This window comes from Sus scrofa, chromosome 1 (assembly GCF_054392235.1).
Source record: "Sus scrofa isolate SSC_HxYL_T2T_F1_AM1 chromosome 1, Sscrofa_HxYL_maternal_Yorkshire_Landrace_v2.0, whole genome shotgun sequence".
NCBI classification, from domain to species: Eukaryota; Metazoa; Chordata; class Mammalia; order Artiodactyla; family Suidae; genus Sus; species Sus scrofa.
Window position 1 is genome coordinate 191,678,115 of NC_139383.1, and position 19,919 is coordinate 191,698,033.

The 19,919-nt window shown below is 39.6% G+C and overlaps 1 protein-coding gene and 1 pseudogene across 3 annotated transcripts in view; one reads left to right on the plus strand and one right to left on the minus strand.

Moving 5' to 3' along the window:
* The window catches only part of TRIM9 (tripartite motif containing 9), a 210,381-nt gene that overhangs the window by 141,125 nt on the left and 49,337 nt on the right, over positions 1 to 19,919 (minus strand). The window lies entirely within an intron of this gene.
* Positions 13,989 to 15,408, plus strand: LOC100152563 (cleavage and polyadenylation specificity factor subunit 7 pseudogene; annotated as a pseudogene).

Sequence of the window (19,919 nt, forward strand, 5' to 3'; positions counted from 1 at the left end):
GGCTAGCTTAGCTCAGCAATTGGTTTATGCTGCATTTCTTACACAAGGTGTGGAGAAAGGCTTAAGCCTTCTTTGTTGCAGACTAACTTAAAGACCCCAGTCAGAGAACGCGGAGAACACTTGCCTCTACAGAATTTCACCAGATAATCAGAATGCAAACTGAGGGAGGGAGTTGAAAAACAGACTGTATCTGTCTTCATTCGGCTTGTGTTAAACACAGACAGCATGTGACTGTGTTATAAACTCTTGAGATGGACCTGCTTCTGGAAACATTTCCAGTCCTGTTGCTGCTGCCATGGCAACTGCTAGAGCTTTTGTTCTGTCTTGGCCCTTCCTCTGCACTTGACCGTGAAGCATGACTTCTGTTTAGTGCTCTAGGAAGGCCCAATTTCGTAGCCTGCTATAGTCTCTGAATATCATTAAGTGGAATTGTGTCGTCTTCTTGCTGCTCAAATCAAAGTTGCTTTTTGGGGTCTGAGCCCTCTCTCTGTGGCTGCTACTCAGAGCATCTGTGTTGCTCCCTTGAGGTGGGTGCTTATATAACCTGGAGATGTGATGAGGCCTGCTCCTCTCCCACTCTGTGACTCTCCTGGTAGAAAAATAACTGCAGTCATGCTGGTGAGTTAAGTAGGGGAAAAAGGAAAGAACTGAATGATGTGTAACTATTTGCTCCTCCAGCATCATGTGACAGACAGTTCTGGGGGGAGATTCTCAAGCAGTCATGCCATTATAGTTCTTCAGGATAGAAGGAACAGCCAACACCGAAAAATATCAAGCAGCAGTTCAGAATTTTTTTTATAGCCACACCTACAGCATGGGGAAGTTCCTGGGCCAGGGGTTAAATTAGAGCCACAGCTGTGACCTATACTGCAGTTGTGGCAATGTTGGATCCTTGAACCCACTGTGCCAGGCCAGGGATCAAACCTGTATCTCCACAGTGACCTGAGCTGCTCTAGTCGGCTTCTTTTTTTTTGGCCTTTTTGCCTTTTCTAGGGCCGCTTCCGCGGCATATGGAGGTTCCCAGGCTAGGGGTCTAATCGGAGTCGTAGCCACCAGCCTACGCCAGAGCCACGGCAACGTGGGATCCGAGCTGCGTATGCAACCTACACCACAGCTCATAGCAACGCCGGATCCTTAACCCACTGAGCAAGGGCAGGGACCGAACCTGCAACCTCATGGTTCCTAGTCGGATTTGTTAACCACTGCGCCACAACGGGAACTCCTCTAGTCGGCTTCTTAACCTATTGCACCCAGTGAGAACTCCTAGAAAATGCTGATTTCAATTTCCAATTACATTAACATGGTTTTCCAGGTTAGTGTATTAAGTACAATGCACAATCTAACAAGTGGATTTAAAACATCTTTTTAGACTTTGTTTTGATATATGACATTTACATGTCATTGTGGCATGTGATTCTGACAATTATCAATGTTGGAGGACTACTGTTCACCAAGATTTTTTGTTGTTGTTAAAGAGAAATGACTGGAGAAATTAGGAATAAATATTTATATTTAAAATAACCTTTTTCTCTAGGTTTTCATTGTTTATATAATTAAAATTCATAGGCGTACATAAAAGGCACTGGGCCTAGAAATGGTCAGATCTTAAGGTAGTAAAAAGAAATTAGTTTTCTGCATAATGACAGCTTAGCGTTTTGAAATTCATGGCCGTTATCACTTTACTGTGCTCATATTTTTGCATTGCTTATCACAGTGTATTAACGAATATTCATTAAGTCCCTGTGAACAAAATCCAGTGAGTTAAAAGACTGATAACATCACTGTCTTACCTACTTTGTCAAGGAGAGAAATGAAGATGAATTGGGTTTGTTCTTTCCTTCCTAGGGAATATGGCTAGAATAATAATTCATCTTTCTAAGAGTAGCTGGAAAACATGGCAGGGAGGTGAAAAAGAGGCTGGAAGGGAAGAAGAAAGCATCTATATTTTAAATTTTTACTTATGTTCTGACACACTGGAAAGTTGAAAGCAAGGCTCTTGGCTTCATCTTGAGATCATGTGGCTTCTGCCGGTGACTATGTAAATGAATTCATAACACTCAACACATGCCAGCTCACGTGCCTCTTCTGTTTTCTTTTCACCATGTTGCAAATCTGCTTGTTTGTGTTCCCTCAGTCTCTCTGGGACATTTGCCTCAGATGCCCTAACACCAATGAGTCGTTTGATCAGAAAGGTGGAGGGTGAGGCCCAGAAGCAAGTATCCGGCCTCAGGGAACTACTCAGCAGGAAGAATCCCAGAGCACCTGTTCTCAGCCCAGAGGTCACTTCACCTGCTGCAGAGTGGGTGTGTATCACGTGACCCCTGGGAATGAAGGCTAATGCCCGAAAAGCAGTTACCATCATGCACCATGAGTTTATCAAACCCTCTAAAATCACTTTTGTTTTTCCTGCTTAGCCTTCCTTTTTGGATTCAACTTTTTGTCATTGCTTTTGTTTAGTAAACCTCTGCTTGATTCCAGTTTGTGTTTGAGTAGAGTATCTCTATTTTGAATTTTTTCCCACTTTTCTTACCACAGTCATTTACACATAAAGGATATATACAGATGCATATGCATAAGGAAGAAAATTTGCTATTTTGAGGCTTGATAGAGAAATTAAGGGGATGCAGGAAAAAGAGAAGGCAGAAAGTTCTCTTTAGACAGAATGGAAAGAAGAAAATCAAGCCTGACAGAGATGGCAGGTGACTTTAGAAACATCACAAATATATATAACTTATATATGTCATATATAAAAATTCACATGGCTCAAAAATCACAAATATATATGACATATATGTCATATATAAAAATTCACATGGCTCAAAAATTAAAAAAAAAGATCACCTTCCTACCCCATCCCCAATTTATCTAGACCACCTCTTCCACTCTCCCTGCCCTAGGAATAGCTTTTTTTTTTCTTTTTAGGGCTGCACTCACAGCATATGGAGTCAAATGACCCCAGGCTAGGGGTCAAATTGGAGTTGTAGCCGTCTGGCCTACGCCAGAGATACATCAATGCAGGATCTGAGCTGTGTCTGTGACCTACACCACAGCTCATGGCAACACTGGATCCTTAACCCACTGAGTGAGGCCAGGGATCGAACCCACAACCTCATGGTTACTAGTTGGATTCATTTCCCCTGTGCCACAATGGGAACTCAGGAACAGCTTATTTTCTCAAGAGTTTCTCTGTGTACATACAAGCAAATAGGAATAAGTCTATTGATTTATTTTTTCATTCAACAAATTATCAAGTGTTCCAGGCAAAAAAACAAAAACAAAAAACAGAGATTCCTGTTCTCTCAAAAGATGACATTCCAGCCGGAAGAGACAGATGATAAGCAATAGATGCGGTAAATGTGAAAACAGTATTTTTCATTAGATTAGTGGGTCTAAGGAAGAAGAGTCAAGGAGAATCAATACTGGGAGGTGGGTTTCATTTTCAACATGGTTGTCAGAGGAGGCATGGTAGTGACGATATTTAAGCAGTAACTGGAGTTGAGAAATACACATGGTGTAAGAGTTCAATCCTATTCATAATGAGAACATGGTTTTCACCTACTTTTCCTATGTCCACAGTAGCCTTCTCAGTTACACTGGGGGCCGGCACACACTGCTGCACAGAAGGTGTCAGTCCTCCTTAGGAAAAAGATCTCTCTTTTGTGGAATCTCACCCATGTCAGTAAGGGGGCCTCACACCCATTATATGGATAATATACCATTTTCTTCTCCTTCTAGGAAGGAACTCAAAACTGCTGCAGTTCAGCTGTGGTGAGCACATCTATGAGGGAAAGCAAAGCAAAGCTCTGTTTCTTCATGTCCAGCAGCAGCGAAGGGGGCGGGGGAGGGTAACACAAAGGCCTCCCACTTATTGAGTACTTACTATCTAGCAGGCGCCCAGCTAAGCACATGACCTCATCTCGTAGTCTTGCAGGAAAGATATTTCAGTCTATTTTTAATAGATTAAATTTATTAACTTTATAGATAAAAATTTTAGACTCATATTATGGAAACTGGCCAAGGTCCTAACGATCTAATTCTGAAGTCAGAGGTTCTGGAGTGGAGTAGACTCAGGGCAGTCCTTGCTTTGCAAAGTAAATACCAGTCAGGGGAGTCATCTGCCTTCTGTCCCTCATGTTTAGAGCAGCCGGGCATTGGCTGAGTAGTATAGGTAAATATGTATGCTTTGTATCTATGCTATCATTCTGTGGCTGCTTACAGAATGCTTGATACTGGGCATTCATTTTGCCATTTATCCTCTTCTATCTTAAAATACATATCGAATCCACTCCTGTGAGGTCATCAGATGTCCTCACTGACTGTCTGATCTCTAAGTTTACCTGCATATTGCTAAGGAGATTTTAAAATTAATTCCAGGGTTCCCACATAAAACTCACAGAGTCATTGTCTTGTTACTATGATACAATAGTACACTTGTCATTTAAACGTAACAGTTTTAAGAACTCATAATCTCACATAGCGTCTAGAACACTATTTGTCAGGTGACTAAATTGCTTGGTTTGTTGCTGATAGAGTTTACAGGAGAGAAACAGGTTTTTAGCTGAGTAGATCTATTTTAGGAAAAAATTAGATCCTACTCACATTAATGCTTATATTAAAATTATATTCCTGAATTCCTGTCTCTGTCTGAATTCTATGTACTCACTAAAGTCAAGAAGGATAACATCTTTATGAGATAAAATCCATTCCCAGGCCAGTGCCAGCTGGTTTATTTGAGTTACTGGAGCTGGACTGTCAACTCTATAATTAATATATCAATAATATAATTAATACATCAATATTCAGTCCTTCAAAATGTGGCCATCTTTCTGCTGTTCCTCTATCATTCTCTTTGATTCTTAGAAACAAGATCCAAAATAAACTTAAAGCTTGTAACCTCAATGAAGAACTAACCCAAATATTTCTTCCTGTCACTGAAGATGTATTTTTGTGATTGAACTGTCAGCCTTGTAAGTATTCTTATTTTGTAGACATGAATGGTCTGAGAAATTGCTCAGTTAGGATCCTTTGATGTATGACTAATTTATTAATCAAATGCATCTGTGATTCTGAAAACATAATTTTAAGAAAATGTTTAGTTATTGTTTCTTAACATGCTGTATATTCACTTTTCATTTTTCAATGCTTCAACCATGAGTGATACTGATATAGGCATAATAGAGAAGGGACAGAGATAGAAAACGAATTTCTGACATTCTGGTGTGTTTAAATCATTATTTAGAAGACGTATTCAGAAATATTCCTTAAACAGTTGCCAGCTTTCATCCTGCATTTTGTAGTAAACTCCAATTTGATGTCCAAAGATACCTCTTTGCAGGAGGAAAACAAAAATCATAAGTATAGAACCACTTGGCACTTTCTGGAAATTCTTCTAAGCTGCCAAATAGTCCTATCCTGTAGTGCAGACAACAAAACAACTGAAATCACTCATATAGTTAAAAAGACAAAAATAGCCTTGTCTGTTTTACTGTTATTATTATTATGATCACTAAGTCTATGAAAACTGCTTTCTATTGGCTTTAGATGTATTTTTGGTCACCTGCACATAGTAGAAGCTTGGTAATCATTTTTTTTTAAATGAAAGAATGAATGAGATATCTATGTTTATGGCTGAAATGAGGAAAGAGTTGGAGGATCTTAAGTATTTCAGAGTTCTTACATGAATCAGCATTATACCACCCATGCTAAAGAGAATCTTTCAGAATTATCTTCCCCCAAGTTGCTTCCTGCCTGAATTGTTCTAAAGTTCCCTCAGACATAGTGGGACTCCTAAATGCCTATGATGTAAATCCTCTGCAATGTGTGAATGTGTAGGAAGTGTTTTTAAGAATTTCTTTCCCAATCATATTGCTTTTTGGCAGATGACACAATTGAGGTGCAATATGTAGGTGGAAATTTTCTAAATTATAAAATATAGGAGGCTAGTGGGTGACAGCAAAGGCAATGACATTCACAAAGTAGAGAAGATAAGGTTTGAAGAGTTTGAAAAGGCACTAATTCTTTCACAATTAATAAAGGGCCATGAAATGTGATACTAATAGAAAGGATAAAGGAACCAAAAACACACCCCCAGTACTTGCAGGAAGAAGTGCTAGAAAGGCAAAGATAGTATTAGTTTTGAACCCAAACTTTCTTTTTGTATGCTCTTCCATTAACCTAATCTCCCATTTTCAGATTTGACACCACACCCACCCACACAAATCTACATACAAAAGTACAGTGTAAGCAAGTGTGATTTATAAAACAAAATTAAAGTATACAGTACTTTCTAAATAAAAATTGAAAAATGTCCTCTTTGTGAAGGATTCCATATGGTGACATTGAATAGTTCAGTCTCAAGTCAATGTATCAGGGAGTGTGCCACCGTGAATTTAGCATCAACAGAAGGTTGATTCTCAGCCTTGAAGACTGACACTTGGCTTTGTTGTTACATCAAGAGTGGATCCATCTCCCCAGGGTTGGCTTACCAGAGGCTGATGTGTTAAATCAAAATGTCCATTTCTTTCTTCCTTCCTTTCGTCTTTCTTTGCTTCCTTCCTACTGTTCTTCCTTCCTTTCTTTCTTTCTTTTTGCTGCACCTATGGCATGTGGAAGTTCCAGGGGCCAGGAATCGAACACATGCCACAGCAGTGACCCCTGTCACTGCAGTGACAACACCGGATCCTAAACTTGCTACACCAAGGAAGTATTCCCAATGCCAGATTCTTACTGTGTCGTGAACCATAAAATTGTCACAAAGGCAGGAGTCCTTATATTGACATGACCAGCTCATTTTCTCCCTGTGGAAGACCAACAAGGGAAGTCAGGCTGGGATAGGAAGATGGAGTGATGAACATGGACTCACAACACAGGCAGTGTAACTGGCTGAGCGTATTAAGCTGGGAGCAGCCAGTGCAGATGTGTCCAGGGGCCAGGGAGGTAAAAGAGCTGAGTAAATGTGCCTGGTGAGGCCGTGGACAGCAGGAGAGCATTCTACATGGGAAAGTTCTTACATAGTTCTAACTGATTACTGCCATGTGGGAATGTGGAATTTTTCAAGAGAAGTAATAAATGGAGAATCTTATGTAAAATATTATAATTTAAAAGTTTCCAGTTACATGTAAATTAGTATGAATGCTATGGAAAACAGTATGGAGGTACCTCAGAAAACTAAATATAGAACTACCATATGACCCAGAAATCCCACTTTTGGGCATAAATCTGGACAAAACTTTCCTTGAAAAAGATACATGCACCCATATGTTCATTGCAGCACTATTTGCAACAGCCAAGACATAAAAACAACCTAAATGTCCATCAACAGATGATTGGATTAAGAAGATGTGGTACATATACACAATGGATACTACTCAGCCATAAAAAGGAACAAAATAATGCCCTTTGTGCAACATGGATGGAACTAGAGATACTCATACTAAGTGAAGTCAGAAAGAGAAAGACAAACACCATATGATATCACATATCTGGAATCTAATATATGGCATGAATGAACCTTTTCACAGAAAAACTCATGGACTTGGAGAACAGACTTGTGGTTGCCAAGGGGGAGGAGGGGGAAGGGGGATGGACTGGGAATCTGGGGTTAATAGATGCAAGCTATTGCATTTGGAATGGATAAACAATGAGATCCTGCTGTATAGCACAGGGAACTATATCTAGTCACATGTGATGCATGGAGGATAATGTGAGAAAAAAAATATGTTTCTATGTATGATTGGGTCATTTTGCTGTACAGTAGAAAACTGACAGAACACTGTAAACCAAGCATATTGGAAAAAATAAAAATCATTTTTTAAAAAAGGAGAAAAAAAAGAGAGAAATCCATTACCTAAGATTAAAAAAAAAAAGGTTCCAGTTAATTTGAATATTAAAAAAAGAACCTAAAAGGAGCCAGGCAAAACCATCTGTGGGCCAGGTTATGTCTCTAGTACTCTAGTTTTCCACCTCTGCCTTGAGATTCCATAGCTTGAGCATCTGGCTCACATTAGGGGTGATCTTGCTGTGAGACTTGGAATCATCGGGTAAGGCCCCTGTCCCCTGAACACTGTTGAGACACACACATCCAGCTTGCCTTAGTGACAGTCTTTGTCCCATATTTCTATGACGGACCAACATTACCCCCTCCCACACACTACGGGTGAACACATTCTTTAGGTATCATAATATATTCATTCTTTCACGACCTGGTCTTGTTGACCTGACAGCTGCTTGGTCTCTGAGCAGATTTGTATTCTCAGTTCTGATCACTATATATTGATTGCATGGCTAACACTCAAGTCAATGTTTATTTCACTCATTTTCAAGTTTCAGGGGGACAAATCACCGTATCCTCATGAACTGACAACAAGGTCTTATCAAATGTACCTCATTTTGTCAAAATCATAATTTATTTTTAGTTCTGCCCATTTGACCAAGGATAAATTATTTTCCCTTCCTTTTGATAAAAATGATGATCTCCCTGGTGGCTTGCTTAAAGTAGAACCCAACAAATGGGCTATCTGTATGATATCTGTATTACAGTTTTAAAAAGACAGAGTAATATTTGAAAACTGTTTAGGATGAAATAAACTGCAGAAATGATTATTAATGTTCTTCTGTCTAATCACAGCTGGCTCATTAGCTATGCTATTTTAAAAATCAGCAGTATGGTCATAGAAACATTTTCTTCTCTGTTTGCCACCCCAGTAGGCACATGGTGCTGATGCCAGCATGACAAAATTGAGGCAACAAGGTCCTAAAAAAAACCCCATATTATTACGTTTTACTTTGGATGCTAACTTGAGATTGAGCAGCTGTTCAACAAGTGTGGGAGGCATTTGAGAGACAGATTTTGGGTCTGGACCTGAAATTCTGCAGAATGGAATGGAAGGTTCTGTCCTAGAAGGTACCAATCTGGGTGTCAGCTCCTAGACAGTGAATGCACTGTGATGTGTTCTGGTCTCATAGTTCCCAGCCCTTCACAGAGAGGCTGAAACATGTCTGATCTTGCTAGTCTGATCTGAAAGAAGCACTGATGTTATTTTATTTTACTTGGCCATGCCTGTAGGATGTGGAAGTTCCTGGGCCAGGGATAGAACACATGCCACAGTTGCACAGGCTGCATCTTTAATCTGCTGCGCCACAAGAGAACTTCCTGTATTATTTTAAAGTAAATCTAAAATAATTCTATGTGTATCTTTAAATAATGACTCTTTTTCTAAGACACACATTAGCATTTATTATATCGAAAATTAAATGGTAATTCCTAAATATCATGAAAGATCTAGTCAATGTTCTAATTTTCCTGATTATCTCATGAATATCTTATACTTGGTTTGTTTAAATTAGGATCCAAACAAAACTACAGATTATAGTTGGTTGTTGTGTCTTCTAAAGTACCTTTCTTTATTTTAAAACAATTTATTTTACTAGAATATAAAATAAATCTACACCACTAATTATTAGAGGAATGAAAATCAAAACTGCCATGAGGTACCACCTCACACCAGTTAGAATGGCCATCATTAACAAGTCAACAACAACAAATTCTGGAGAGGATGTGGAGAAAAAGGAACCTTCCTTCACTGTTGGTGGGAATGTAAATTGGTAAAACCACTATGGAAAACAGTATAAGGTTCCTCAGAAAACTAAATATAGAACTACCATATGACCCAGCAATTGCACTCCTGGGCATATTATTTCAACAAAACATTCAAAAAGATACTTGCAGGAGTTCCCATTGTGGCTCAGCAGAAATGAACCCTAATGGTATAGGTTTGATCCCTGGCCTCACTCAGTGGGTTAAAGATCCAGCATTGTTGTGAGCTGTGGCACAGCCCGGCAGCTGCAGCTCTGACTTGATCCCTAGCCTGGGAAAAAAAAAAAAAGCTGCCTTGTCAGTGAAACTCATTCCAATGATGAACACTTTCTTCCCCAATTGTGATAAGATGCTCCTGCACATTATAATTTATTCTTGCCTATTAGAAAATGTATTTTAAGTTTTAAGCTAATGATCCCTTCCTTTTCCTTACATTTTATCGCATCCTTTGACCCGCAGCATTTCCCCAGTTGGGATTCTGCTGATTGCACACTCATGTAATTCAGCATGTTTTCTGTCCTCTGTATTTCCTGCAGTTTGGCAGTGGGATCAAGTTTGATCCCGTTGGCAAGGCAAGGGGGTATTGGGCAATTCTGTAGGATTGTTTCCCTTGGGGTGATGTCAGTAGCCACTGATCATTACTGCCTGTATCTAGAAGTTCACTTGGTGTGCAAAATGGAGATATTCTAACTTTAATCACTTCTTTTTCATTTCTTGGTTGAAATATTATTATAAAGAGATATTCCCTCTAATCTATTATTTGGTTACTCAGTGGTACAGTTCATATAGGAAGGTGGGATAGATTCTTTGTTGGTTTTTGTTTTTGCTGCCTCTGCAGCATGTGGAAGTTACTGGGTCAGGGATCAAACCTGTGCCACAATGTGACCTGAGCCACAGCAGTGAGAAGGCCAGATCCTTAACCCACTGCACCACCAGGGAAATTCTAGATTCTTTATTCTCATTTAAACCATTTTTCAAGATAATGAGTTGATGCCCTATCACATTCTAAAGGTGATCAATTCTTCATGACTGAAGCTCCAGTTGGCCCATCTTTGGCCAGTGAAATATCTTCACTGGGCTGAAGTAGAGGTAATCCTAACTGCCTTTGGTAACCTCCTTGGTATTTGATAGACAAGATATTCCAGCCTCATCTTGTCATTTTTCTGCCACGGACTTTGAATCAGCTATTTTCCCCCTAAGGCACTGGTTTCTTTTAGTGAGAAATAGTATTTCAAGATCATAATTTGGGCACTAGCGATGCTCACTGCTGATAGGTCAGTCATTGTTTTTACTCTTAGTCTCTGTCTTTGTCTACTTCTATTTATATATACATATAACTTTATACTTTTTTAAAAGTATAAAAACACATACCTTTAAAATTATTTAAAATTTAGTTGCTAACATCATGACACCTTACCCCAAATGACACTCAGGACAATTTTCCACTCCTGTTGTCACTCATAAAAATTTAACATTGACTTGATATCATCTAACATACAGTCCACTTATCTTCAAAATGGCATTTGCAGGAGTTCCCACTGTGGTGCAGTGGAAACATCTGACTAGTAACCATGAGGTTGTGGGTTCGATCCATGGCCTCACTCAGTGGGTTAAGGATCCGGCGTTGCCTTGAGCTGTGGTGTAGGTCGCAGAGGCAGCTCGGATCCCACATTTCTGTGGCTCTGGTATAGGCTGGCAGTTACAGCTCCGATTTGACCCCTAGCCTGGGAACTTCTATATGCTGAGGATGCAGCCCCAAAAAGAAAAAAAAAAGGCATTTGGGTATTTTTAAAGTCCAAGATGAAATCCAGATTTACACATCATGTTTGACTGATATTTCTCCTTCATTCCCTTTAATATAGAATAGTATTGCTCTACCTTTTTTTTTTTAATTTCCTGACAATGACGTTTTGAAGAATCTGAGCTGTTGTCTTACAGAATGTACCATAATGCTGGACTGGTCCTATGGATTAAATTTAAGTTAAACATTTTGGCAAGACTATTACACAAATTATATTGTATATTTCACCCTGTAGCTTATGAGAAAGAGGTACAAGGTATAAATTTATTCTATTATTACTGAGAAACAAGTTTGGCCACTTGCTTAAGGTATGTCTGCCAGATATCTTCACCATAAACATGTCTTTTTTTTTTCCTTTTTAATTAAAAAAGAATTTGTGGGGTGATAATCAGAATAATATCTATCTTATTCCCCAACAAACTTTCACCTAATGGCTTTAGCATTCTTTATTAATCCTGAATCAATTTTTATTTTTATTTTTTAGTTTGATTTTATTTATTTATCTTTTTTATCTTTTTAGGGCCACACCTAAGGAATGTGGAAATCTCCAGGCTAGCGGCCAAATCAGAGCTGCAGCTACTGGCTTAAACCACAGCCAGAGCAACTCAGGATATGAGCCGGATCTGCAACCCACACCACAGATTACGGCAATCACAGCAATGCCAGATCTTTAAGCCACTAAGTGAGGCCAGGGATTTCACTTGAAACCTCGTGGACACTAGTCAGGTTCATTACCACTGAGCCATGATGGGAAATCCATCAAATTTTATATAAGTTGCAAAATGATGATTTCTAATGAAACCATTTCTTCTATATTTATTTTTTCCTTTTTTTTCCTATGTTATTTTTCTAAAGATCTTTTCCTCGTTTCTCTTTTTCTCTCTCTTTCTCTAAGTATCACCAGGGGAATCAGGGATTTTTAATATGATATTATTCATTGTGGCCAGTAGCAACATTTTTGAGCTGATTCCTTCAAAGAAATGTTTTGTCTACTTAGCTTTCTTGTCACAATCAGAAGGACATTTTATAAAACATATGGAAATGCAGAATGTAAGGTCACACACCATACATCAATTTCTAGCACAGTGACCAACACCCTGCCACACTCAATTTGCACACTCCTGAACCATGTCCCTTCTTAGAGTGAACTTAAGTGGCAAAGAAGTTATCTAATGAAATAGAGAGGGTGGTGCAATGATTTGGGAGTCAGGCATAGCTGAGACTAAATTCTGCTTATAGCCCATTAATAGCTTAATAAACCACCAAGGTCTCAGGAAGTGGTTCAATCTCTCTGAGTTTCAGTTTACTAATCTGTTAAAAAGTGAGAGAGAGAGAGGGAGGGAGGAAGAGGGGAGAAGAATAATAAGATCTGATAGGAGTGACTCTGAGTTTACAGCATTTCTGGTTTGTTGCAGGCATTCAGTAAATACAGCGATTACACAGCAACCAGAGTCTGAAAAGATTGAACAACATGAAAATCCAATTTAATATTCCTGTTTTTTGCTTTTTGTGCCAGATGAAAAGACTCTTCAGGGAGGGAGCCTGTTGAGGGTGCAAACTTGGTACAAATCTTTCTTGTTTTGATCTTATCCATGACTGAAAGAAGCGATTTTGATTTGTGAGTGGGATTTTGTGTGTGTGTGTGCGGGCTTACAAATAAATGCTTGTCTCCTTTCTGGGTTCTTCTTCCCTCCCCTTCTCTCCTTCTTTTTTCCTCCCTTCCTTTCTTTTGTATTAAGGCAAAATAGATGCAAGATTAAATTTACCATTTAAATCATTTTAAGGTGTACAGCTTAGTGGTATTAGGTACCTTCTAATCACCACCATCCATCTCCAGAACTCTTTTCATCTTCCAAAACTGAAACTTTACAGCCATTAAACGCTAACTCCTCCCTCTCCCCTCCCTCACCTCCTGGTAACTGTCATTCTACTTTGTTTCTATGAATTTGACTACCTTAAATAACTCAATAAATGGAATCATATAATACTTGTCTTTTTGGTTTTGTTTTATAAACATCTCACACCTCATATCTCATTTAAAAATGTTTATTACAAAAGGAAGAAATATAATGCAGTGTAAGAGATTGGCAGCATCATCAAGTTTCTCACACAATTTTCAACCTACTAGAAAGATTGAAAAAAAATAACCATGACAGTGGGACAAGGCTTTTTTGTCTGTTTGCTATCAGTAATTAAAACTAAAAATTGTATCACTGAGTAAAAAACAAAATAAAGGTGAAAAAATTCTCTGGGTTAATGGCTTTTCTGGCATTCTATATTTTTTCCCTTAAACTATCACCTTATTTGTTATCCCTACATTTAAAAAAGATACCCAGAGCCCTTATTTCAGTTAAGCACATCACTTAGAACCTGGCCGGTTAGGTGCCTTGTTCTGAAGGGGATGAAGGGATGGGGTTAGGGGATGGGGAACATGCTACAACCTGTAGCTTCTATCCCAAGGGAATGTGCCTCTTCAACCCTGGGGAGACTTCCTCAGTGATTGATTAAGGGCTATGAAATGACCAGAGAACAAAGGAAGAATTCAGTCTCTCCCGGCTGAGCCAGAGGGTCTCCAGTAGCCCCACTTCTCACATGCCCCGTCTCATCTCATGTCAGAGGCAGCTGGCCCTGCAGATGCATGCAGGAGTACCAAACCCCACGGGCACTGCAGGACCGTGTTGCCTCCCCTCCTCCAGCAGTAACCACATCACAGTTTGGATGTTATGGGAAAAGCAATCCCATTCATCAACATCCACCTCACAGCCCTCAGAGGACAGAAGCTCCAGTACTGAGCCCCCTCCTCCTGTTTGCCAGCTGTCATCTCCAAGCCCAATGACAAGACCCCTGGAATTCTGCATACCTACAGCAGTCTGGGTAATAGCTGAGTTGCTGTCTAGGGGAGCAGCTTCTCCTGGATGGACCACAGACCAGCAGCTGATCCAGGTTATTAACTATGTAGGAGTCTGTGGTGTAGTGGAGTTGCAATGTGCAGAGGATGGAGCAAATGATTAGTCCAAGGGGTATGCTGAGGACGTGAGAGCCTCTGAAAATTTTTCCCACAGACTGTTGGAAGTTCCTGCCACAAAAAGTACTTAATGGAGAAAAAGTGGATGTGAGGTCACCCACCTGGCAGAACCTGTCGTAATTTGAGACAAAGTCTCAGAATGTGAATGAGTCCCAAGAGTGGAAATAGCTCCATGGGATGGCTCCCGAGATTCTAGTGATTCTGCTGATGGATGGGCCATGCTCTCAGAACCTTGTACCCTCATCCATCCATGTGGATAAGCCCCCTAGTGTGCTGCCTGACTTCAACCCACCTCCTTCAGCCCTTCACCTGATGGGTCTGCCCCTAGCTCCAATCCATTCCTATCTACTTCAGTCCCTCCTCTTCCTTTTAGCATCCACATGGGCATCTCATGCCCCTTCATGACCTCTTTATTTAGCTGTACCTCCCCCTGGGCCATTTCACCTTCCCTTTACCTTAATCCACCCTTCTTTCTGCCACTAAACACTACAGTGGGGCCTCTACCAGATATTTGCATGAAAGCCTTTGAAATCTCTGACCACCACAGCAGCCAAGATTTGGGCTTGAGTGAGTGAAGGTGAATTTAGAGACATCATGAAGAAAACAGAGTAATTTCCAACAATGCCATTTCCAAAGCAATATCTGGAACCACTGCAGGGGATTAGTGACTCGACTGAGATGCTGCTCACAGTTATTACTGTTATCAAACAGTCTCAGGTCGTCAATGCTGAGTGTTGCTGTGCCCTCATTTCCTCTCTTAAGAGCTGTCTTCATGGCACCGAAGCCAAGTCTTACAGTGTGACTGCCAGCAGGAGCTCTTCCAGAAAAAGACATCTGTTCCGGGACATATCATCTAGCTGGTCCCAAGAGAGAACCAGGAGGCACCAGGACCTGCTCCTTAATGAAGATCAGCATGATGGTTATTTCCAAGAAGGGAAACAGAAGCGTGAGAGATACCAGAACAGAGAATGGGACTGGCACCATTGAGAAATGAGTCCATTTTTTTTTCCTTTGCTTTTTAGGGCCACACCCACAGCACATGGAAGTTCCTAGACTAGGGGTTGGATCAGAGCCGTAGCTATCGGCCTATGCCACAGCCACAGCAACATGGGATCCAAGCCGCATCTGAGACCTACACCACAGCTCACGGCAACACTGGGTCCTTAATCCACCTAGCAAGGCCAGGGATCAAACTCACATCCTCATGGATCCTAGTCAGGTTTGTTACTGCTGAGCCACAGCAGGAGCTCCCAGAAATCAGTCTGTTTAGAAGCAAAAAAAAAAATTTTTTAATGGTCTTGTATCTCCTCACCTTCATCAGGCATATTTTGTGGATGTATCTGAGAATTTTGAAGCCCTGGATTCCTCTGAGGGGGAAGAAACATTTCCCTTCATCTTACTAAAGAAGGGCAGACCCCCCCCTTGCCAACAGATGACACAAAAGCATCACCTGAGGCAAATGAAAGATGACATCTGTTCTTTTCAAGACTGACTTCAGGAATTCTCTTATGGTGCAGTGGGTTAGGGATTTGGCGTTGTCACTGCAGCAGCTTGGGTTACTGCTGTAGCATGGGTTCGATCCTTGGCCTGGGAACTTGCACATGCAGCAGGCCAAAAAAAAAAAAAAGACTGACTGACCTCACCTTCATCATTGTCACCAGATTTTTAAAAATTGAAGTATAATTGATTTACAATATTGTGTTAGTTTCAGGTATACAGCAAAGTGATCCAGTTATGAATATATATATACACACACACATATATATATATTCTTTTTCAGGTTCTTTTCCATTTTAGGTTATTATAAGATATTGAATTATAGTTCCCTGTGCTATACAGTTTGCTCCTTATTGTTTATCTGTTTTATTTGTAGTAGTGTGTATTTGTTAACCCCAAACTCCTAATTTATATGTCCCCCAATGTCCTTTCCCCTTTGGTAACAAGTTTGTTTTACCATAAATTTGTTTTTTATGTCTATGAGTCTGTTTTTGTCTTGTAAAAAGTCCATTTTAATCATTTTTTTTAGATTCCACATATAAGTGATATAATATAATTTGTCTTTCTCTGTCTGAGTTACTTCACTTAGTATGATAATCTCTAGGTCCATCCGTATTGCTACAAATGGCATAAAAATTCTTTTTATAGCTGAGTAATATTCCATTGTATATATGTACTACTTTTTCTTTATCCACTTATCTGTTGATGGACACTTAGGGTAATCAGATTTACCATATGATTCAGAAATCTCACTCCCAGGTACATATCTGGAAAAGATGAAAACTCAACTTGAAAAGATACATGCACCTGCAAGTTTCACAGCAGCACTATTTAGAATAGTCAAGACATGGATGCCATCAGATTTTAATAATATGGGTCAGCTTTCTTCATAACTCAATCAGTCCCTACTGCAGGAGCAGACATGTTTCTTGCTGGAAGAACTGCAGGATATTACTAAAATGTACAGACAGGAACATGGAAACAAATGTGAGAATGGATCCCCTTAATGGCAAAGCCAGGTAAAGCTCACAATGCAATATGTGTGAACAAATAGGCAGAACTATTTTATTTCATAAAGTAAAAGCAATACAGGGACTTAAATTGTACCTGAAAGTAACTGCATTTTCTCATGTAAGCATTTTAGTGTGTCCAGGGCTCAGCCTTAATTCTCCACCCTCATGCTCATTACTTGTTTACACTGCCATTTGCTAAGGCCTGCCTTTTCTAAATTATTATCATTCCTGTTTATTCTGTATTTGACTTATTTTCAATCTGTAAAACATGAGATGGCTCTTTATCAGGAAAAAGAATCTTTCCTGATTTAGACCCCTGATCTTGAAAGGTTCTCTTGCTGGCAGATCCCAAGACTTACCACTTCATTTGAAAAGCTGCCAGTATATGATTTCCTCCACAGATCTTCTCTCTAGGGAGTACAATACTGCACTTACTCCAGCCTTTTGAAACCTAGGATTCCTCAGAGTGCCCCTTTCCTGACTCCCACGAGAGGTCTCAGCCCCTGGAAGGCACTGAGATTCAGACTGGGTGTTCAGATGCTTCTTTGCCTTCAGTGCTGTGGTTTTTCAATTAGAAATTCCTTGACATCAAAAACAAGGTCTTCATAATTCAGTTCTTAGCACAAGGTCATGCACAGAGAAACACTTAATACAGGTTTTTTTTTTTTTTTTTTTTTTTTTGTCTTTTTGCCATTTTTTGGGCCGCTCCCACAGCATATGGGAGGTTCCCAGGCTAGGGGTCTAATCGGAGCTGTAGCTGCCAGCCTACGCCAGAGCCACAGCAACGCAGGATCCAAGCCACGTCTGCGACCTACACCACAGCTCAAGGCAACGCCGGATCGTTAACCCACTGAGCAAGGGCAGAGATCGAACTCACAACCTCATGGTTCCTAGTCAGATTCGTTAACCACTGCGCCACAACGGGAACTCCTTTTTTTTTTTTTAATGAAGACAGAGCCAGATGTAAATTCAGGGAACACAAAAAGAAAAATTTCAAATGTGGTATCTTAATATCTATCAAGTGAATAATATTATGCTTGGGTTAATATTAGAAGGCTCAGTGAGTAGGTTCACATAACTATAACATAGTTCTTAATACTTATAAGCCAAAAGTAATTTAAAAGCACAAATTATATGCGTTGGAGAGGAGAGAGTCACAAAGCCAACTATATTCCCAAATAAAGTTGAGTTTTCTCTATGATATAAAGACAGTAATGTAGCAATATCTTAGATTCATCATTACCACTAGTGCTCTATTGTGTTTCTACAGCCCTAAAGGGCATAAGAAAAATTATGGCACTGGGTGGGAGTTAGGTCCACTATTTGAATGTTTAAGAAATAAGAAATATGGATGGAACAACATGGATTGTCTAATTCAACTCCCTGATTTTACACTTGTGGACTCTGAGGTAAAGAGACTTGGTTTTGTGCAACAATGAGTCTCCTGCTAGCCCTGTATCTTTCTAACATGCTATATGAATGTGGGGAGTAAGTCTGATGATTCTCCTCAAACTTTGGGCTTATCAGGAAGCCAGGAGAAACCTCTAGGGATCTATATAAAGGAAAAAAGTCCCAAAATGTAGACCAAAGTTTTCTGAACACAGACATTCATTACAGGCTCTTCATAATAGCCAGAAAATTGGAAATCATCTGAATTCTAACAGTAAGGTAATAGTTAAGTAAGTCATAGGATAATGCACAATGGAATACTATGTAGACATTAAAAGTATTTCATGGGGAATGCATTAAATCTGTAGATTGCCTTGGGTAGCATAGTCATTTTGACAATATTGATTCTTCCAGTCTAAGAGCATGATGTATTTTTCCATCTGTTTGTGTTCTCTTTGATTTCTTTCATCAATATCTTATAGTTTTCAGGGCACAAGTCTTTTGTCTCTTTTAGTAGGTTTATTCCTAGATATTTTATTCTTTTTGGTGCAGTGGTGAATGAGATTGTTTCCTTAATTTCTCTCTCTGATCTTCAGTTGTTAGTGCATAGGAATTCAAGAGATTTCTGAGTATTAATTTTATATTCTGCTCATTGATGAACCCATTGATGGATGAGCTCTAATAGTTTTCTGGTAGCATCTTTAGGGTTTTCTACGTATAGTATCATGTCATCTGCAAATAGTGACAGTTTTACTTCTTTTTCCACTTGGACTCCTTTTATTTCTTTTTCTTCTCTGATTGCCATGGCTAGGACTTCAAAAACCATGTTGAATAGCAGCAGTGAGAGGAGACATCCTTGTCTTGTTCCTGATCTCAGTGGAAATTCCTTAAGCTTCTCACTATTTAGAATAAAGTAATCCCACTCTTGGGCATATATCCAGAGAAAAGCATAATTAGAAAAGATACATGCACTCCAGTGTTCACTGCAGCACTATTTACAATAGCTATGACATGGAAACAACCTAAATGTCCATCAACAGAGAATTGGATAAAGAAACCGTAGTACATATTTACAATGGGACATTACTCAGCCATAAAAAAAGAATGAAATAATGCCATTTGCAGCAACATGGATGGACCTAGAGATTATCGTATTAAGTGAGGTAAGCCAGGCAAAGAAAGACAAATATTATATAATAAAACTTAGATGTGGAATCTAATTTTATTTTTTTTTTGGCTTTTTAAATTTTTAAATTTTTCTTGCCTTTTTTGGGGTCGCTCCAGCAGCCTATGGAGGTTCCCAGGCTAGGGGTCTAATCAGAGCTGTAGCTACCGGCCTACGCCAGAGCCATGGCAACGTGGGATCCGAGCCGCATCTGCAACCTACACCACAGCTCACGGCAACACTGGATCGTTAACCCACTGAGCAAGGCCAGGGATCGAACCCACAACCTCATGGTTCCTAGTCAGATTTGTTAACCACTGAGCCACGACGGGAACTCCTGGAATCTAATTTAAAAAATGACACAGAACTTGTTTGTAGGACAGAAACAGATTCAAAGATTTAGAGGTCAAACTTAGGATTACCAAATGGGAAAC